This window comes from Perissodus microlepis, chromosome 15 (assembly GCF_051167445.1).
Source record: "Perissodus microlepis isolate ML-2025 ecotype Zambia chromosome 15, ASM5116744v1, whole genome shotgun sequence".
In the NCBI taxonomy this organism is placed as follows: Eukaryota; Metazoa; Chordata; class Actinopteri; order Cichliformes; family Cichlidae; genus Perissodus; species Perissodus microlepis.
The window spans coordinates 34,160,212-34,174,631 of record NC_140475.1 but is presented as its reverse complement, the minus strand read 5'-3'; the positions used below and the strand labels follow the sequence as shown (position 1 = coordinate 34,174,631).

The 14,420-nt window shown below is 39.7% G+C and overlaps 1 long non-coding RNA gene across 1 annotated transcript in view; it reads right to left on the bottom strand.

Annotated features, from left to right (window-relative positions):
• Positions 1-279: 279 nt before the first annotated feature.
• The window catches only part of LOC146372537 (uncharacterized), a 28,513-nt gene continuing 14,372 nt past the window's right edge, over positions 280-14,420 (bottom strand). Inside the window, exon 3 of the long non-coding RNA XR_014802722.1 lies at positions 280-7,312. This is a non-coding gene — a long non-coding RNA (uncharacterized LOC146372537). The remainder of the gene's footprint in view (positions 7,313-14,420) is intronic.

Genomic DNA, 14,420 nt, shown 5'->3' with positions numbered 1-14,420 from the left:
TAAATAACATTTCTTCTCAGTGAACAAAAGTTCAGAGATTAGTAAAAACTAAGAGCATAAGACATCATTTAACAAATGTTGCAAGTTCAGTTATAAAATACATAACAATCCTTAATTATTAAGAAGAAACGTGACATCTTGACTACATTAAAATATGTATATAATATATATAAATATATTAGTGTTATGGAGCTTTGTTCAGTTGCATTAATGTCTTGCATAGTTTTTAACTTGGTTTTAACAAAGATCTATGTGAAAGACTCATCACATCACCAAGGGTTGAATTCTCAATCATTTATTTTATAACACAGAAAAAATACACATATACAACAACAGGAATGCATAATAATGTGTTTATATATTCACTGTATTAGAAAAACAAATGTTTTTTTAAAACTGACAAATTACCATTTAAAAGGCTGATAGAATATATGTCCAATAACCATAATTACCAGTATTTTATATTAACCTTTAATAGTTACTATTCTTATGCAGTATTTACAATATCTAAATCATTGATACAACCCCCGATGCACACACAAGGCATGTGCACCGTTTCTTCAAAGGTCAGTTTTTTCACAAGCTACCTCTTGCAACATTTTTCTTCCTCCCCAGCTCCCACTCCCCCAAGTCTACAGCCCCCAAAGTGATCGTGATGCGATCTGAACTGCCTGTCAATTCACACCGTCCATGTTTACTGCTCTTAAGGGTAGGCAAGGGACAGAGGCAAGCAGAGAACTAAAAAACACCATCATCAGCATAACGTGACACTATTCCTTGTGACGGTCGGATGAAATCTGGGACACAGTTGCATTCATCGTTCAGTGAGCTCTCCCACACAGTTAAACCCACCGACAGCAATGAATGTTGATTGTGACCTTTGCTGTGGTTTGCAAGCTACAAGTATTTTGTGTTTCTGGAGAATGGACGATGCGTTCCTTGTGAGCCCCACCCCTTCTAAGACCATGTATGTGCAAAGATTTCTGCATGTGTTCTTTCCTTCTTTTCTGTGACAAAGCCTAGCCACAGGGTACAGTCAACGGTCGATGGTTTTTTTTCTTTCAATTTAGCTCAAACTCACCGACAGCGTTGAATGTTCACTGGGGCAAGCAGAGACCTGATGGTGACTGGGGATGACAGTCTGCTTGGCGGGAGCATATCTTCTTTGTGAGGGAAAAGCTTCTTTCTTCTTCTCTCACCAAACCTCCCTTTCTTAGTAACACTGACAAGGTCATGACTGTAACAAACCTGAATTATACCATCTTTTCCAGTTAGGCTAATCAGATGACTAATACTATCCAAGTCAAACTTCCAGTTAATATAAACTGACAATAAATAGTGATAAATTATAAGAACACATTATATTTAAAGGTTCGGTTAATCACAATGCTGCCATCTTTCACATCTTTTTCGAGCTTGTTTTCCTTTTTTACATCCACTACCTCTAGAAAGGTATAAAAGAAGACTTTAAAATGCATGCTGAACTTCTTTAAGGAAGAATAATTTTTCACTAAACCCATTTATTTGGATTTCTTAGTAGAAGAACATTTTCCATCAAGCCTAGAGAGCTGCATTTACCAATGACTTCCATGCCACGTGGTCATTATTACACCAAAGAACTCGTCAGTGTGTAAGAAAACATTTCCTTGGTAAATAACAGTTAGAAGAGGGAAGTCATCTTGAAACTCCTGACTCATAGTGGGTTTTAGTAAACGTATCACCTGGGTGGAGGCTGCAGCCAATTGGCATATATTGTACTGAAAGCACAGTGGCGTGGGGTCTAGAGAGGCCCCAGCATGCCTGAATAGCTTCATGCAAGCTGCAGGATGAGGAAGACACCGGGTATGAAACTGCCGACTCACCCTGATCGATAGCGGCTGCCATTTCGCTATGATGTGGCGCTGTGGCCAAAGACTGGGGTGTTTTTTCTTTCCTCCTCTTCTTACACTAAAAACAGTAAAGAAACTATCCACCATTTTGCATCAATGGCTTTATTACACAGTGCTGAATCAACTTGAGAGAGAGAGAGAGAAAAAAGCAAAACAAAAAACAAGTTTGCAGGGTTTGTGAGAAGCACAGAAATCAAATGCCACGGAGCTGCTGGAGCAATTAGATGCGATGTGACGGCAACTGTGGCAGTGAGTCAAGATGTGGTCGGATGATAAAAACGTTGTTGGGACGCTTTTCCAGATCAGGATAAGGAGTGACTAAGCTGATGTGGCGGATATCTCATCGCATGCCACATACTCCTTTTACACAGAAAACAGAGTTAAAAATAGCAAAGTGGCTCTGTCTTTACTGTTACGCAGGAAAACAATGAGCAGTATTCATTTGTGAAGAATTTTAGATCGCATGTGTTAATTTGGCATTCTGAAGCTTTTAGGTCAGCAATAATAATAATGATAATAATAATAATAGTAATAATAAAACTAATTTGTTAGCTGATGACAGCCAATCTTGGACCAAAAAGCACAGTCCTTGCTGCGAGGGACATGTTAACTTGGTCTCTTTTCACTCTCCACAACAGTGATTTGAGTGACAGCGCTGGAATTGACAGAAGTGGATGAGAAGGAATGTAGCTTTATAAGGTCTTCTCTGGCCGCAGGATGAAGATGACAGTAGGAAGAAAGATCTGGGACATGCAACTATAGAGAGAGAAGGGCCCTGAGCTGACAATGTGGCCCTAATCTGAATGACAAGGTCTGCACATCAGCCCTCAAACCAGCATGGGTTGGGGGGGTTGTGCTGGAGCATTATGAGAAAGCTAAGTGGGGAGAGGAATAAGAAGAGACAGAAAAGGGAGGAGGGAGAGGGCTGGCATGGGTGTCCTTCCTTCAAACATGCTGGCCTTAATGGCACAGACAGCTCTGACATTTAACCACTGAAACATTTTTAGATAAGTGGATGCGGTGGAGGCAGATTTGAGACTTGTGAAAATTTCAGGAGGTTTTTTTTTCTCTTTTTAGGTTAACTATAAGCTATAAAGAGCTTTTGAAAAGGGGCCGCGCAAACGTTAAGAACAAGGAGAGGAAATTAAAGGGGAAAATAATATTTGTGCACAAGCTGGAGAAGTGACTCAAGGGGTTCTCTAGTTAATGACTAATGCTGACGTTCTCTTGAGCAACGGCGCATCCCACAGTTGGTTCGGTGACGCTGTTTGGTGGTCCAGAGTAAGAGACCACAGTATGAATGTGATACAGGATGCTGCAGATTACCACCACATATGTTGAACAGACTTAAAACAAAGTACTGTTACAAAACTGCTTTAAAGGAGTGCCAGCAATACAGAAACTTGTAGAACAAGTTTGTGTAATGGATACTGTCAGTGTTTCACAGTTAGTACTGTGAAAACAGAAAAAAAACACATACCTGTAATTCCAGAAAGGCATCTGCAAGAGGTGATTAAATTACTCGAAAAACAACAAAAGAACTGACTGCACCCAATAGCACAGTATCGAGTTTTGTAATGTCTGTCTATACAGTTTCATCAGATGGTGTTAAAGATAAGTGTTGGGCTGAAATGTCACCAACCATAAGATTTAGGATTCGTTTTCTCTACGTAAGATTTGTACCCTTCTCGTTCGATCTTTGTCTCACTAGTGTAGAAGGTTACTACTGATGCTTATTTTGGCAGAGGAACACACAGATTTTTTCTTGGTGAGACGTGAAACTAAGAAAACTAAGAAAAAACATTTCAATTCAGATTGTGTGGTTCTTATTGGTTGTGAGTTAACAAAAGGAATATATTTTGTATTATCCACTTTTCTTCAGTACACTACTAACACAAAAATGTTCATGGTAACATTTTTAAAGGCCTTAATGGGTGAAATTACTTGTACCAGAATTCTGGAGCTCACCCACATGCAGTAAATGATTAAAATATCATAAGAAAAAAAAATGGATTCAGATTTAGGGTTAAATAGCTTGAAGAAACTGGATATGCATAAAAACAAAATTGGAAGCCCCAGTTAATGCCTGTCTCTCTCCTTCACTTCCATGTCTCTCTCTCTCTCTCTCGGGAGGGGGAGGAAATTCCTGGCGAGGGTGCTGCGAGTTGTTGCTCTCTGCCTGCAGGTACAGACCGGCCTCCTCTGTCTGCCTGTCTGCAGATATCATACCGCGACGTGATCTGTTTAGCTGCCTGACTTAATGCTCACCTGCTCACGCGCCTCCGGCTCTGTGTGATTGAGTGTGTGTGTGTGTGTTGACTTCCGCTGTCCCCTCACAGCTGGAATGGCATCTCCCTCTTTATCTGACGCCCTGCGATTACAGACGTGTGCACACGCAGAATGATAGATGGATTTTTACTACACTGATGAGATATTTGTGTCCACTAACCAGGCATGCAGCTGACGCCTTCCCCTAACATGTGTTTCAGCTCCACTGACGAAAAAACAGATAAGAGACTCTTTACCAGCTAGTACCACAGCATCAGCATTATTATGTTTAAGCTCTACTTTAAGCTCCAACTTTAAATACTAAATAAATCTATTGAGTCTATTGAGGCTAATTGCTAGTTAATTAAGCATCTTTTTAGTGTTTTTGCCCCCAACCTTTCTAAGCAGTCTCACCCTGTGATTATTATTATAAGATGGGTTTTTTCCCCATGTTTTGACTGCTGCAACACAGCAATTTCCCAATTTTTGGGACAAACTAAGTATTTAAGGCCTGAGAATCAGCAGTGCAAAAGAAAGTGAGACACAAATACTCATAAAACAAAGGACTGACGAGCTAGAATGGAAAGAATTAGGTTGCTTAAATCCAAAAAGCAAGTAAGGATAGATGATGTAACACAGGACATTATCAAAAGTAGCATTACCTTACCTTTTAAATCCAGTCTCAATACATTCTAGCTTATATAGCATAGTTTTACATTATAAATAAGAAAAGCATCAAATTCAATTATTAAAGCCGCTTAAACTTGATGAATTTTCTTAGTGGGATTTTGATTTTTTGTGTTCCAGGCAGTGTTTTATTTATATAACTGTTTTTTGGGGGTTTGTTTGTTATGTCCTCTTGAGGTTGTCACAGCACTGACAGATACAAGCTGACTTGTACAACCACGTTCACAAAACACACACAGACACACTTGAGTAGGGGTCTGAGTCCAGCTGGAGGTGGTCTCCTGCCAAACCTGCAGGCAGCCTGACTGTTTTCATATTCATCACACACACAGTGATTAGAACTGACAGCACACACACACACACACACAGCTGTGTGAAAAAAAAAATCAATATTTTAACTGCAACCTGTTATCCTAAAAAATGTACAAAGAGAAACTATTTTGTTGCCACTGCTGCATTATTCTGTCTTTGACTTCTTTTACTGTTATTTTATATTTACTGTCACAACAGCTATCTGTGCTATCTAGTTGAAAAAAAAAAAAGCAACAAAGAAAAGACAAATAGAGGAGGATGCTAAAAAAGAGATGGATGTAGACTGGCCGCAGTAAGTAATGTCATGAGAGGAGTGGACGGGGGGGGGGGGGGGGGGGGGAGTGAGAAAGGAATAATAGCTAGTAGGCAGGGAGAGAGACAGAGAGAGAGAGTGCACCTCTTCACCCTCTCTCGCTACTCCCCGTCACACACAAAGCCCAGAGAGACTCCATGGGGCGCCAAATAATAACCTTCTTTGTCATTATCATCGCCCAGCCAAACAGCTCTCAATCCTCCTCCACCTCCTTCCGTCTTCAACACAATCATTGGCCTATCGTTTACAGTGTGCCGCTAAATGGGAACATCAATAGACACGTCCATTAGCAGTGCGAGTCCTTTCCACTCTGATTCTGAAGTGCTTTAATAGCTGGCACACACACACACACGCTCTCACGCTTCACCTCAGCCGACTGTTAACCAAGCTAACCCCGGTGCTGGCGAAGCTGAACTGATGGGGTGTATCATTAGAGCTGGTTAGGAACACGGTCGGTGCGAGGGCGGTGCTTTCAGTTAACCTGAAGCTACAAACCGCGAGCACAATGCCACAACTGATTCAAGGAGCACTGCACTTTGCATAATCCAGTGATTTTCTGATGAATACAAGTTCAAGCCTCTGTAGCTGACACTACTTGGTCTTATCTGGCAAATCACAGTTATTTGCAAGCTGGCAGCAGATCGTGTGAATCGTGTGAAATTGAATTCAACACACAAATCCTATTACATTTGAGTGTGTTTGTAGTATAAATACGCACACACATACCTCAGTGTGACATTCTGAAGACATACTGAATAGAACATCAAACCAAATTAATTAATCTTTGTATGCTAATGAGCTGTGTGCGTGCAAGCTCATAAAATGCACAAACACGCCGTTTCCCTGACAGTATCAGAACAGGACAGACTATCACCCTAGCCGTAGACTAATCAATACAACAGGGTCAATCTTATTTAGCGCCACATTCGTGCCTCGTTAATCTCACGCTGAACTTTAGTCACCCTTATTGCTGATGCAAATTGCAACTTAACGTTCGGTTTGACACTTAACCGAACATCAAACTAAACCGAAACCGTCCGAAACTGTAGCAGAATGAAGGGGGAAAAAAACAGAAAAGGGCAAATACAGAGTTAGAGGGAGGGAACACTTTCCCACAATCCTCCTCCACACACTGTAATTTCAGCATGCCTGGGTTTTTGGTAGGGTGTGCAAAGCAGGATGCTGGGAACCCTGGGAGGGACACAGGGTGGGTTAGGGGGCTTGTGGGATATGTGGTGCAGCTGTTAAATTTGACTTGTGTGGATGGGTTTTGACTGATGAAAATAGAAATTGAAAAACGAAGCAGGCATAAGCACACGTGCACACGTGGACAAATCCCAAATGATATGAGATATGACATGAGCAAAGACTTGGAAAATTAGAAATAAAAAAAGTGAGAATTTAAATTTGACATTTAAACTTTTTTGTTTTGTTTTTTTTACATCTCGCATTAAATCAAACCAAAAAACAGCTTTTAACAGTGCTGGTACTGGAAACTGCAAAGCTCTTTAAATGACTGAATTTTGTAGCTTTCTCGAATATAACGTGTCAATGTTTCTCTCCTTGGAGAAGAAAACTAGAAAACATTGTTTTCTTCCTAAAGGAGGCCATAATGATCCTCCTTCAGTGTTCAGATTTTTAGCGTAACTGGCATGCATATGTGTGTGTGTGTGTGTGTGTGTGTGTGTGTGTGTGTGTGTGTGTGTGTGTGTGTGTGTGTGTGTGTGTGTGTGTGTGTGTGTGTGTGTGTGTGTGTGTGGTAGGGTGGTGGTAGACCGCAGACAGCCTCTAGGTGCCATTATGTGTGTGTCTCTGTGCTTGCGTGCCTCCTTCAAGTCTGGACCTGGACAGAAAACAAACAGAGAAGAAAGCATAGGATAAATTCAGGTGTTGTTTGGTAAAGCTTGTCATTAAAATGTCACACACACACACATTCGCAGGAGTTCACACACACACACACACACGGATGCGTAATCTCTGTGAATGAATCACAAAGAAACAGATGCACGCACATTCAAAAAGGAAGACACTCACATACACACACACACTCTTGCAATCGACACAGTGTTTCGGGGTTTTATTTCCCGCATTATTATCCACTGCGACGCTTTCACACTGACTAGTTTATATATGCCTCCATTTCCAAAAATATTTTTGTGGTGGTGAAATATGTCGTAAATGATTCAACATCGCAGACAGATGTGTCAACACTATTAGGTGTAATACGTCAGCACGTCACCTAACCCCGTCTAAAAAATAAAAAAAGAACCAACACAATTTTTTATGTACAAAAAAAAGAGCCCACTCATGAGCCGATTCATATAAACACTCTGGGTGGTCTTAAGGAACAATGACACAGAGCCAGCATGTGTGTACATTAATACATGATTCATCTTGAAGAAAGAAAATAAATGAGTTGAAAGTAAGTGTTTAAAAAGAAAGAAAGAAAGAAAGAAAGAGAGTACGCTGTTGCCTGAAGTACAAGAATCCCGATATCACGGATATAAGGAACGAGCCCTTTTTGAAGTCACTTTGGAGTCTGTCAAAGAAAAAAAAAAAGAAACCTGCTTGTGATCATGTGCCGGGGTAGCCCCTACATGTGTTTTACTAAAGATGATATATCAGTGATTATGTGATGCCCACAACATGAAAGAATTTCAGCATTATGACGGCAGGGAATGTAACGCCTTATAAATCTTGGTGTCTGACATTTCTACACACCAGGGCTGAGAGGGATGTGCACGGAGGCAGAATGAATTATCAAAAAGAATTTTTGAGTAGAAAATCTTAGGTTGACCAGATGGAAAGGTGGGGAAAAAAGGACTTTGACTCTGTAAAATTCAGCCAAACCTATAAATAATTTAATATTTTTATATTAAGCTTAATATGTTTTCATACTTTTTTTTCCTTTTTCTTCTTCTGGTTTGCTCGCTTTAAACAATATCAGGAAATTTTGAATAAAAGAAAAAAAAATTAAAAATGTGCTTTGTTGTGTTAACATTGTTTCAAGTGTACAGTGTGTGTGTGTGTGTGTGTGTGTGTGTAGTTAGATGTTGGTCCTGATGACTCAGCTTCAGTCCTACATTTTACAGAACTTACTTTCTGTACTTTTGGCAAATCAAAAAGCCGAATTAACTAGAAGAAGTCATCCAAAGAATATGAAACTATGACTATGCTAATTATGGCATATGTGGGCACTGGGTAATATCATCTGACAATACCAAGAAATTAAACATAGTTACCATAAATTACATTATTTGTAGTTTTTCAAAATTGCATCTACTCAGTTTCTTCATTAGTGAGTCATGTTTTGTGTTTTTCAGTTTTTTTCCTCCCTCTCTGCATCCCCTGATGTTTTCTTTGATTCAAGTGCCATTTGGACTCCCATTGAGACAAATAATGAGTCACTCTGTGTATTCTCAAAGCTGCCTGTTCATTTCTGGTCAATAAGCACAAGTTCCCATGGAAGACATATTCATAAATGCCTTTTTTTTAAGCTACTTTAGCTGTATTAGTGACTTCTTTAAGCTTCTTGCTGTTCATAGATTTAACCAGTCCCTCAGAGTCCTTTTTAGCTTTATATTCTTTGGTTCAAGAACCGTTTGGTTCCTGGCAAGAAAGTTCATGTGGTCATGGTTAGATCTAGCAAGTACAAGAGCTGAGGTCTAAATATATCTCTGTGTCTAAATATGCAGTGTTTAAGCGTTTACTATATATATGTCAACCAGTTCCACTTTTTGTTTATGTAAACATGGCAAGTGGAGTTTTGGTTCTTGAATCTGATCCAGGATCAGGCTTGTATAAATTTGCGAGCAGAATTTAAGGTCAATTTCAAATGTGGCACTTTACTGTATGCAGTATCTGTGGGTTTTTTCTTTTTATCTGCCTATCTGCTTTTCCTTTCATATTACATACAGTAAGTCACAGGTTTTATTAAAAGCAGTCTAGACACAGATCTAATTAAAACTATGCTTTAAAAAAATCACAATGCAGCTTTAATAAATGGACCTGAAGATTCTTTATAATTACATGTACAATCTAAACCACACACACACACACACACACACAACAAAAATGTCCAGTGGTTTAGTTAAAAGGTGGCTTGCTAAAATAGACTTGCCAGTGAAATGTGGTTCCTCTGAATTTCGCAGCCAGATCTACATTCCCAGAGAAAGAACAATGATTGACCTTGGCCGAATGAAAAATTGCCTCAATTGTTCATACTTTGCTTTGATGTTAAATACAGTGAAACAGTGCAGCAGAGGAAAGCTGCTCACTACAAATGAAGGAGAAATCCCTCCTACCCGTTTGCAGTTCCTGCATCTTTGAGAATATGCAATTTACTATTTCTGTCTGGACGGTTTTTAAGGGTGCGTTGCTTCGCTCCCACCTCTCCATTTCTCTTTCACTGTATTTTTTTCCACCTCTCTTACTGCCATCTCCCTCTTATTGCTCCAGTAAGCAGACTCACGAGACCCTGGAGAGTACTCTCATCATTAAAGTCCCTATATGGAGTCACAAATTTATGCTCAGTACATTTGGGGAAGAGAAAAAAAAAACCCAGAAAGAAAGCAGGACCACCCATGTGTTTTCAAACCCAATGCTACAAGATCAGCATTCTCCCTGCTGGCTAAATGAGCCAATTCACACAAAGGGGGGAAAAAGCTGCAAATTAACGGACGTTTGAGGGTCTGATGGTAGACGCGGTGTTTATGTGTTAACAAGAAGACGCTATTAATCAGAAGTGACTGGTAGAAAAGCCCTTGTTGTGGGATTGACTGGCATTGCATTTTGTTTTCCACCAAGTATAAGAAAGCCTTGAATAAATTAGAGTTTGTTTCTAAAAGAGTTAATTAGACGTTTTAACTTTTATACGGAGGACCTAAATGGTTGAGAGCACTTCTTTATATTTTGATTTTCCTCCTTAATATAGTTTGTCATCAAGCGGTTAGTTAGCATGACAGTTTTTAAACTCCACAGTGATTTATCGGATAGTTGACAAAGCAGCGAGCTGTACATTACAGTCACACGTCTTAAATTAAAATTTAGCCTTTATTGGGCTCCCTCGAGTTGAAATGGCAAAAATGTGGGTGTATCTGTGTATGTGTTTATCAAAGTGTCATCGTACCCGATGTGCTATTGGTACAAAGTGGTGCTTTGAGCGATCACTAAGACCAGAAAAGCACTATATAAATGCAAAGAATTAACAGGGCTCTTTACTGAAAAATCCCACAGTTTAATTAGGTTTTGTCTTAGGTTCATTAAGCTCCATAATTGCACTAAGAAAATAAAATATTTCAATCTACTCCAGAGTAGCATTTATGGTTTTTGTGTGTACCTTATGTACATAAATGATCCCCTTCTGGCTCATCTGGCTTCTATTCACTGCCAAAGTGATGGTTGGGGCGAAGCTAAAGTTAGCTATGTGATGATCTTTGTAAAGCAACAGCGTTATTTTAAGTGCACATCTCTGAATGTCACATACACCTGCCCGCTGCTTTGATCAATTCATCTTTTTTTTCTTTTAAATTTGCTGTGCCATGCTCAAACAACGTCCCAGGGAAGCAGGAAACCAGCGACGTGGCTGTTTTCACGTGTATGTTTACGTTGCACAGTACATGCTAATCTTTGTCCGCTTTCTTAGAATGCATGTGTGTTCTTACCGCATTGTGTCTGTTTATAATAAAACTGGTAGAGACATGTAGTGCTAGACCACCCAGAGCAGTTATCCAAACACCCTGCTTACTCACAAAAAGGCACTAGTCTTAATTATATCCATCCTCTGGGTGTGTCTTTCTGCTCAAAACAGACATCAGAAGACACCCCCCCCACCCCCCCACCCCCCGATAGGCCACAAACCTCATAAGGAACCTTATGGAAAGATGGTTTTGGTGACCTTAGACAGAAATAAACATATAGCGTGCTGCATTTTTTTTCCCTTGGCGGCTCAAAACACAAACAAGTCATGGATTATCTCCTTTTGAACCTACGGATTTGGAAATACTCCCAAATTTCCCGTAGAGGGCTCTTTTCATAACAAATCCGAAGGGTTTCAAAATCAGTCAGGTGAATTATTTACAGTACTACGAGTGGTGTGATACTGCACTAAAAAACTGTGTAGTGTCAGGCACCTTGCTATAAAGGACAAAAGACAAGAAAATGCACGCACACGCGCAATGTATTAAGAAGGCAACTGCAATAGGGAGGAGGTTGTTGTGACTGCATTGCTCCCTTTCGTGAGCTCTAATTTTCAAGCTGGCGATATGAGGGGGCAACCTTGTGCTGAGAGAGTCCACGCAGGCAGAGCCCCAGCCTCTATCTGCCAGACAAATCCTCCTTGGGCTTTGATCGTCTGCCCACTTCTCTCTCTGTGGTTTTTGTTTTCAGGCAAACAGCTGTGATGTTTAGCTGAAGTGCAATGAGATTCCAACTGTCAAAATCTGCTGCAAAAAACAACAACCAAAAAAAAAAAGAGAGAGAGAGCGATAAGAAAAAAAAATCCCCTCAAAACAACCAAAGAACACATGAATAAAGAGGCCAGAAACAGACAAATAATGATAGTAAAAATAAACATCATCACCGCCTTGATCGCTGCTTTCGTCCTAATGTTTTCAACATGCTATCCTTCAAGGATCAAGGGGTTAATCTGCTCCTGTTGTATTATAGCTGAGATACTATCGAAGGCCATTTGTTCCAAATAGCGAGGCTAATGACCCTGATCCGACGCTTGGCGTTTGGCCGGGAACTGAGAGCAAGGGAAGGTAAGTAACCTCATATATTCTCAGGGGCCCGAGCTAATGAGAGGGAATGGGAATACGAGCTACAGTCCATCATCTACTTAGGAACTAGACAGCAGTGCCATCTTCCTTCTCCGACTCAGACACACAAACACACACATACGGGAAAACTGTAATGGGAAGCCCAACTCCTCCTCAGCACCTAATTTTACACCTGTCTAGTTAAGTAAATGTACTTACGTGTAGCATTTTATCATTAGTAAGTCAATAACAGATTCATTCTGGAGCAACGGCATCACTACTGTAAACAAGGAGTTTAATCATCAGGCAGTTTCCACTGGTCGTTCAACTGCTTTTAAGCATTTGGTAGGAGTTTGTCACAAAAATACACCTCGAAACACGACCAATGTGTTGCCGCTTTAGCGCAAACACAGGTGGGTTGGTTTTTGTTTTTTTTGTTTTGTTTTGTTTTTTTTTTAATAATCAGTGAAAAAAGCTGCAAGTTATTTTGATCGTGCTTTTTGAAAATTAAATATTGCATCAGAGGACTAAAGGTGGTTTGGCCCTTTGTAAGTCATTTTTTAAACAAGCTTTATAAATAAAAATAACACATTATTGTTATTTAATTTGGTTTTCTCCAATTTTTATAAATGTAATGGCATATATTTCTTTTTAGAGCATATAAAGCTTAGATAGATTTATTACAAAATATATACATTTTAAAAAAAATATTTTTTAGCATTTGCTACTAGACGTACAAAATTACAGCTGCGCAACGTCTAGCCGAGTGGATGTCCCGTCCATGTGAGTGAATTCAGCTGCAATGGGAAAGCAGCAGGGGTCCACTCGTCTGCTTTTATTCCGTTCACCGTGAGCCCGGCTGCCTCTTTAACTTCTGGCACGCATAGGAATATTTATGTGTGTTTTTAAGAAAAAAAAGGGGGAAAAAAGAAGAGAGAAAGGGTGCAGAAGTAAGCGCCCTGCTGCACTCCGTATATGTGTGCAAGTGTGTTTGTGTGTGTCAGTAATACCTCCAATGGCAGCCTAATGATAGGTCTTATCGACACCCAGCAGTGAATACGGGCCTTTGTCTCCTCTCGGAACGCATTATGAAAAGCTTAGGGGGTTGCCTTTGACTCCATTTTATTCTCTCACCCACTGATAAAACCCCAGTAACAAAAAAGGCAACCGTTATACAGCTCCTGTAGTGTAGCAAGTTTAGTCACAATACAACCCCCCTCCCCGATCCATACCCACGTGATAATAAGCAAAAAGTTGGGCGCAGGGCTTAGAAACTCATAAGTCACTCACAAAAGACAGAGATTAAGACTGGAATTTTACATTTTGAAAAACAAATTCACAATGCCTGAAATTACCATTCATTTCAAATATCAAGTATATAGGCTGCATTAACGGAAAAGGGAAAGCCACAAGATTCAAATGTGTGGTGATGGTGAAGGATTGTTATATAGCAGAGTTTAAATTCTTTTCAATGGCAGTGGGTAACACAGCAGTGACACATGATAGCAGGCTGTTAGTGATATACAAATTACACTAAAAAAACATACATAGCTTGTGACTGTGTAAGATTCTGTTTTTATTTCAATCTGTGACTATAGCTTTTGTCTTTCAACCCTAATTTACATCACATATGTCAACATCTGGCTTCCCTAAATATTACATATCTAAATGTACATTGTTCTACAGCTTTTATTTTGGTAAAAGCTGTATATCTTTTACCAAAATAAAAGCTATATATAATATATATATATATATATCTTTTCCTTATTCATGCTCCAAAGCTGGTGCTATTTTCAAATGTATGCCATCTCACTTCAAAACAAACAGTGATATTAATGGCTCCCAATTTCAAGAACAACTGAGCTTATCTGGGGATAAGTTTAGTTTGTACCTTTCAGTAGACTGTAAAATAACTAACTTTTCTTCTGCAGTGAAGGTTCTGTTCATTACTGTGCTCATTTGTGGGTTAGAGGTTGGGGCAGGGTCCCTTAGACAAACAGTTTATGAAATGAAAATGTTTTCGTTTCCAGCGATGGTAAGAGCGACTTCTCACATTTTTAAGAGTTCAGCATTACAGCTACTTTGGGGAGTATAGCCATTACAGTCTATCCCTGCAGAGTTAATAAAATCTTCTGCCTCTCCACCTCTATGTTCTTTCTCAGTCTTACTTCAAAAGGTTTTTTCTTTCTCTCT